This window comes from Phaseolus vulgaris, chromosome 3 (assembly GCF_000499845.2).
Source record: "Phaseolus vulgaris cultivar G19833 chromosome 3, P. vulgaris v2.0, whole genome shotgun sequence".
In the NCBI taxonomy this organism is placed as follows: Eukaryota; Viridiplantae; Streptophyta; class Magnoliopsida; order Fabales; family Fabaceae; genus Phaseolus; species Phaseolus vulgaris.
The window spans coordinates 40,554,768-40,562,755 of NC_023757.2; the positions used below are offsets into that span (position 1 = coordinate 40,554,768).

Genomic DNA, 7,988 nt, shown 5'->3' on the forward strand with positions numbered 1-7,988 from the left:
TTTTGTTTCTCGTGATCTCAACTGCACTAGGAGCAATTCCACATTAAAACAATAATTGAATTTCCAAGTTCTGCATTTTTTTAACGTTTTGGATTATTCATTTTAAATTGAACATAACTCACTCAAATTAGCTCCAAACTATTTTATAATTTATGTATCACAGACAATAGATACTGATACAACACGGACATGAAGATACGTATAATGTATCAAATGTAAGACACGGAGACACGAATCTATATATTATATAATTATGAATTATATAAATTGATAATAAAGATTTATGTGCACAAGTATGTTCTACATTATTTTTTGGATCAGAAAAATATTTTTCATGACTGGTTCAAAAAAAAAAAATTCTTATTTTTATAATCATAATAAAAATTTATACAACAAGTTTGAGTTTTAGAAAGTTAATGTATTTTTTCTTTTTAAAATTGTGTTAGAATTGTCAGAAATTCAACAAATACTTTTTGAATTGGACACTTCACGGATATGTATCCTACAAGTGTCATACGAGTGTCGATGTCCGATATGAGTATCTGACACCGACACGCCGTTTAAGAGAAGTGTCTGAACTTCATACATTATATTACCTTTAAAAAAAAGTTAATTGGATCAATTTTATTTAATAACACTCAGCTCATAGATTAACTCAAATACCTCTGTTAAAAAAACTGAGAAAAAGATTAGTTTATGAATTTCTTGTCACTTTTTTAGATTTCTCTCTAAATTCTTTGTAAGTAGCTGAACTCCTTGAATCTTTAATAGAGATCCAAGGTTAATTATTTTTTTTATTAATTCAAATTTTTTACAAAATTATTTTAGAATTTGAGTTTCCAATTTACTTTGAGTTTATGATATGAGTCCACACAAGCAAGAGTAATGCTTAATGGCAATCCATCACATCTAAAAAAATATTTTCTATTATCGATTGAGTATTCATTTTAAATATATATATATATATATATATATATTTAAATTGGAAAATATTTATTAATAATATAAAGTATTTTAATATACACTTCAAACGTGTCAAACTTTCAATAACAATGGTCCATTTTTCTTTAATTAAATGAAATCATTATTTCCAATTTTGACTTTTGAAATGATAGAATTTATCCATTTACCATGAGTCACTAAAAATGTTGGTTCTAGCAAAACATGTTGCAACAAAGAGTTGATCATCTTTTCTCCTCTAAAGTCACATTGTTTCTTTTGATTTGGACTTACAAATTCACTCTACATGTCCCAAATCACATCATTTTTCACATTTGACATCTGGCATCCACCTACATTTTTTTCTTTGGATGATTTGTCTTTTACAATGTGGACAAGAGGAAAAGTTCTCACCTTTATTATTGAAGCACACTCTTTTTTCTTCCATTTATTGTTATTTTTGTCACATTTACAATTCTCTTCTTTTACATGAAAAAAAAAACTTTGTACAATCTCCTATTATTTCATCATTCTTCTTTGACCAATTCTTCTAAAGTCATAGTTGACCAGTATTTCGTCTCCTCCAAAAATGAGATTTTTTACTCACATTTTCGTGGTACAGTAACCATAATTTTCTTTTAGGGCCTCCCAAAGATTCAATGCTTCAAGATTACTGATAATCCTTGCAGCCCTTAACTCATGTTCCTCACCATCAAAAATATTGTTGGTAAACTCACTATTTATGTATCTTCCTCTATTTCTCTCAACTCATTGATTCCTTAATATATATAGCATACTCTTTCTAAATGTCATAAATATAGTTAATTTCCTATAGAAAAAAAAAACAAATACTTTGGAGCTGCAGGTAAAGTTATCATGAATTTTATATTGGATATGTGTGAAAGTAGAACCTTTTGTTGAAACTCAATTTTATTAGTATCATTTATAAACAACCTTTAATGAACTTAGCAACATCTCAATTTTATAATGCAGTCACACATCTCACATACAAATTACAATCCAAGTGGTATACTCACCACTAAATGTCTTCAACGATGTGGACTTATGTACAAGTCATGATATGATCCTAACACGCTTCCTCTATTCATCTGTAGGACGAGTTATCATCCAAGGAGGAAGTGTGGTTTTAGGTTTAGTTGACGCTGGAGTTCCTTCATTACATCTAGCTTTTGGGGAGCCTCTACATTAAGCCCCCAAGTCACTCAATTAGTATTAGTAGTTACAAATCCAAATTCAACTAATAATAATGTGGATTTTAGAAATAAATTAGGTAATATGCACACACTCATTTGAGCTTAACATTTCATGTATATATAACTTTGAACAGTAAATTGAAGTGTGGAGAATATAAGAGTGAAGAATTCAGCATTCATCCAACATGAGGTGGTATGTTCAAAGTGAATTCATATGCATATACTCAAATGCACACATGATAAGAATAGATTCAGAGCAAAGATACTAACCCAATATTCAAGGACTCCAATGGCTTAGTTACAATGACAGAAGTCACATCCCTGATATTTTGCAACCTCATGCTCTTCAGGGCCCAGTGCCTTCTCTTTTTCTTTAATCTGTTGTTTACTCAAACCATGTACTCGTAAGATGTGTGCACTGCTTTTAAGTAAATATTTCAATCTTCTTTTTTAAGGGAAAAAAAGAAAACTGTTCACCATCATTGTAATCGGTTGTTTACTAAACAACTCACCTTTTTCTGAAGCTTTGAAATAGATTCGTGCATGGTTTGGTTCTGCACATTAACACACAGATAATGATTATCACAATGACATTCAATTCCAACTACAAATTATACTAGAAGAATCTCAAGTGCAATCATGTAATTATGTATTTTTGGATACTTAATCACCAGCAAGACATATACTAGAGGATATATTGCAGTAATGTTGTTCATATGCACAAATAAAACTTGACATTTTTTATTTCTCCAACAACCTAAAAAACATTCGTAGATAGATGAACTAATATTACAAAATTTAAAATGCTAACTAGAATGCATATGTATAGTTTTATTTGACCTTTCGTGATCTAATGTGTTTGAGGGCAGAATCAAGTTGTTGTTCTAAACGCTGAAGTCCTCTAAGATTTAAGCTATGAAGCTCTTCTCCCATAAAATTCCTGAAAGGAAACACTAAATCTGTCATTGCATATTTGATTAGACAACAAACACAAGTACCTCTTGTTCATAAAATTTCAATACCTTTGACGTTGCTGCAGTGCCTCCACCCTATCCTTCAGTCTTTCTTGTTCCATAACCCAGTTTTCCTATCAATGCAAGCAGATAATTATATCACTATTCCAATACTTCTAATTATTGTAACACTAACAACTATTTCTTCAAGATCCCTGTCATTTACATATAAGTGCTCCAAACTTTCTTTTATATAAAGTGACTTTTGTTTTCAATTAAATTTTAAATTTACTTTTTAATACTATTACATGTTTAGGATGTTATGTGTAAATATAGTTAGACACAGATTCTTGTTCAAATATTTTTTATTTTTTATTTATTCCTTCGTATTAGTTTTGCAAAAAAATATTGGCATTAAACTAATATTTCCAAGTCTTTATCACATTAACTCCTCAAATATTTGGTTTGCTACTATAATGGGAAATTAACTTGTTAGGTTTTTTCAAACAATAATGTTTGTTTATGAATTGTTTAGAAAAAAGAAGGGGAAATGCGGTTTCTTGCCTCCACCACCCATAAAATAAGGAAAAATGTGATATAAAAGTGAATTTAATTACATATTTGTCTTCTAATTTTGTCTTAAATTATTAAAAAAACAAGAAAAAAAATTGTATTAAATTTTTTGATTTTATTTGAAATTAAATTTTATCCTAATTAAAACTATCATAAATTAATTATGAATAGTTACTCTAAATTTTAAAGTTGATAGATAAAATGTTAGTAATTGAAACTAATTTATAATTTTTTTTAATAATATAAATTATTTTTTATATTAATAAATTTTTTTAGTTTATAAAATAATATCTAATTTAATTAATATAATAATTAATTATTTTTTGTTTTTAACATTAATTTTTATTTAATAATTTTCTAATGATATATATTTCAAAGCTTGTTGATGCTGGTTAATTTCATGTCATATATAACTAATTCTTGATTATAAATAAAATCATTATTGTTGCTTTAAGATTTCAAAGTCTTTTAACATTGTTTTTAACATCAGGTTACAGATTATGTAAAAGATTTTGAATACAATTTTAACTATGATGAAACTCGATAAATGATGAAATAAATTTATTTGTTTTCCAGTCCAAATTCATCTTATAGCTGAAAATTTAATTATCATTCCAATATATTTAACAATTTTTTTTTATCAAACTATATTAAAAATGATACTAATAATAATCTTTAATTAGTTGACAGCTAAAAGTTTAGACTAACAATGCAACTATTGCATTCTTAGTAAAGTAATATCAAAATAACAGTTAAAAGTTGATTAAGAGGAAATTGAAGGCTTACATTTGGTGCTTGATCACCTGCACCGTCTTGCCTCTCTGCATACGAATGCCTCTCATACCGTTGGAGAATTCTTTCCACACTGTTAACTCAGGAAATTAAAAGTTGCAGTGAGCAAAGATTTTATATGCTCATTGCATCACCTTAAAGCCTACAAACAAACACAACAACTACGTAGAAATAATATCAACATTCTGTTTGATACGATGATTTGAATATGAGAAATGATACTTTCACAATAATCATAGATCATAGGAGTTGTATACAAACCTAAACTACTTTACAAAAATGAACTCAAAATTATTTTAAGTTCATTAACAGAGTCACACACACTATGTTATAGTTGTATCAAACCAATAATATTTTACATCAGGACTATATTAGAAAAACCAATAAATATATATATATATATATAAAGACAATTCTCACTTTATAAATTTATTTTACAGGATTAAATTAAATTTAAACTACTTTATAACACATATTATATATATAAAATTGGGACGTGAAAGGTAAGCATAATTTTGAGACCTTAGCCAAAAAAAAAGTTTTTTAAAGAATTTTTCTCATAATTAATTTAAAAAGCAGAGAAAGGAACTCGTGATTCTTGCTCTTCCTGTCAAAAATGTTATAAATAGAATGAATTGGCACACCGTCATCCCTGAGCTTGATTGGTAAGCCTGATTGTCTCTGTATCAATTATTTTTATACCTAACTTTTTTTAAAAAAATTCTATGTTTTTTATAAACACTAATACATAAATTTTTTAAAGTTAAATATGTTTTTCATTATATACTTTTATACCAAAATTGTTTTTTTGTTTATAGTTAAAATTTTAAACTTCATATGTAAAGAGAAAACTATTGAATTGGATTAAGTTCTTGTGAATTTTTTTTTAACCTATACTTTTATAAGCACCAAAGAATTTGATCCTTAAAACTGGGTGGTGTTAAAAGAAGAAAATCAAACGCGTAAGCATATTCTAGTAAACATCTTAAACTAATCGAAGAGAGATTTAGACACTTCATAATACCAAAACTTCTGTAGGTAATCGTTTTTCACCACCAACCAACCACTGATGAACACTCAAACACACTTAAAAGACAACGGTTAAAGAAATAGAATCAAACACATTTAAATATTCCATATTATTGAACGGGGCTAGACATTCCTAGAGTCTCTATCACTTTTTTTGTTACATCATCATATACCTAGATTCATCTCTCATAAAGTGATCCTATTTTGAAATATCCGAATATCAGTTTTCAGTAATTGGTCCCTTTTCTCAAAGTTAGGTGTGGCTATGTATAGTTACATATGAAGATGGCCCCAAAATGGCAAATCACGTGCATATATTTTACTACTGTATGCTTGGTCACATTCAACTTCTCCAGATACATAACAAAACTATTACCTGTCTTTAATTATTTAAGTGTTTTAAAACAAGTTGTTAGAGTCAATTATTGGGAATCGCATCCTTCTTTTTAAGAGCATGGTGAGGGACTTTATCATGAACACACTCAAATGGATAGAAATCCCAGGTTGATCAGACATAATGCTAATTTGTGTGTAAACTTTGCCTTAAAAATATCAGACAAGACTAGACACAAGTATAATATAACTCAATTAACTTTATTTTAGATATTTTAAGAATAAGTTATATAAAATTAGTATATATACATAATTGAGTTAAGTTTAAACTTCGAAAAGTTATATTTAAAATTTAAATATAATAATTTTACATTACTATTTATTGGAGATACCATGTTGACTAGAGGTTAGGATATTTTATTTTATATAAGTGAATGTAAACCTCAATTTCATGAACCGGTTTTATGGGATTGAGTTAGGCTTAAAGTTCATTTCTTAATATAAAACCATTTTGAGTCTATCCTAATGAGTGTTTGTTGGACTTATCAGACCACCCGCTATCGAACTGTTATCGGATCACCGAATTAGGTTTAAAGTTCACTTCTTAATAGTATTTGAATTTGAATTTTATATAAAGAGGATAAATTAATAATAACTAAATTATTTTATTATGAATAAAATTAATAATGTTGAAAATAAGCTTTAAATCCTAATCTTTAAATCTTTAAATCTAAATAAATTCGTGGTGACCTTCCAATATGGTGATGAAAAATCATCATAACCTATCTAACCTCCATCATCAGTGGCATATAAAAATCAGTAGGAATACAGACATATAATGACGAAGAAGAACTTTCTAATAATTTCTTTGCCGATCCAGGTTCTGTTTGTTTTCTTCTTCTTTTACTTTCAAAAATCAAGTCTAACTAAACAAGAAATCTAAACTGCGTGCTAAGAATCTTGTAAGAAACAAGAGAAGGAAATATATGAAGAAAGAAACAGGAAACGATGACAGTAAGTAGTAAAGCAGAAGAAATGACATGTGAGGCATAGATATAAAGAAAGAAGGAATAAGGGTGCATTGGTAGAAGGAGTAGAAGAGACAGAGACATGCATAGAGAAAGAGTGTGTAGAAGAGAAGAGAAGAGAGGTTACGTACGAAGGTTGGTTGGAGAAGTCTAAAAGTTTGCCTTTGGGGGAGAAGACGAGGAGAGCGACATCAGCATCGCAAAGCACAGAGATCTCGCGAGCTTTCTTGAGCAAACCAGACCTTCTCTTTGAGAACGAGACTTGCCTATTGATCTTGTTCTCGATCCTCTTCAACTCCACTCTTCCCCTCCCCATTAACCAATACTTAGATTCTCTCTCCTTCTCAGTTACCTCACTCTGCTACCAATTTCAATCGGATGAGGAAGAACAATCTGAGAGGAAGAAGGCAGAGGAAATAGGTACATATATAAATATCACAATTCTCCATACTTTATTGGAAGACCCAAATATCTTTGGTGGGTATTTGGTATTTACTATTTTAGTGTATAATAAATGAATAACTATTGGGGAATCAGAAAAAAAAGAGAAGCCGGTAATCGAATATACAACGTGGTTTTCCAAAACCTGAGTGGTTTCGCCAAATACGTTGTCGACTTACGATTGGTCGGAGACACTGTCCTGTCCCCACCCTTTCTTCACACTTCTTATATTCCCCACATGTATTTCATTTTTTATTTTTTTTATATGATTTTAACTAAAAATTTTAATACATTTTTTCAGTTTTCTATTTTTTAAATCTTTTTTAGATGTATGATGAAATATTAATAAGGGTATAATTAAAAAATATATTATTTTAAAATTTTAACAAATGACAGATATAAAACACCAAATAATCCTTAAAAGAAAGAGTAACTGTTATAAAAAAAACTGAGAATGTAGCATCACCAAGTAAAATTAATATAGACCAAGTGACTTCAAGAGAAGTGTCTCTATAGTCTTCTACTTTGTATTGTGGATTTTTGTTATAGTAGAAAAACTCTGGTTTATAAGTAAAATATAAGATGAGAGTCACCAAGACATGTTATATTTATATTATCTTAATTAGCTTCTATTAAACTGATAGTGAATTGTGATAATGTTGTTTTGACAAGATAAAATTTATGTA

At 28.5% G+C, this 7,988-nt stretch overlaps 1 pseudogene; it reads right to left on the bottom strand.

Moving 5' to 3' along the window:
• Positions 1 to 1,894: 1,894 nt before the first annotated feature.
• Positions 1,895 to 7,343, bottom strand: LOC137807694 (agamous-like MADS-box protein FUL-L; annotated as a pseudogene).
• Between the last annotated feature and the right edge of the window lie 645 nt (positions 7,344 to 7,988).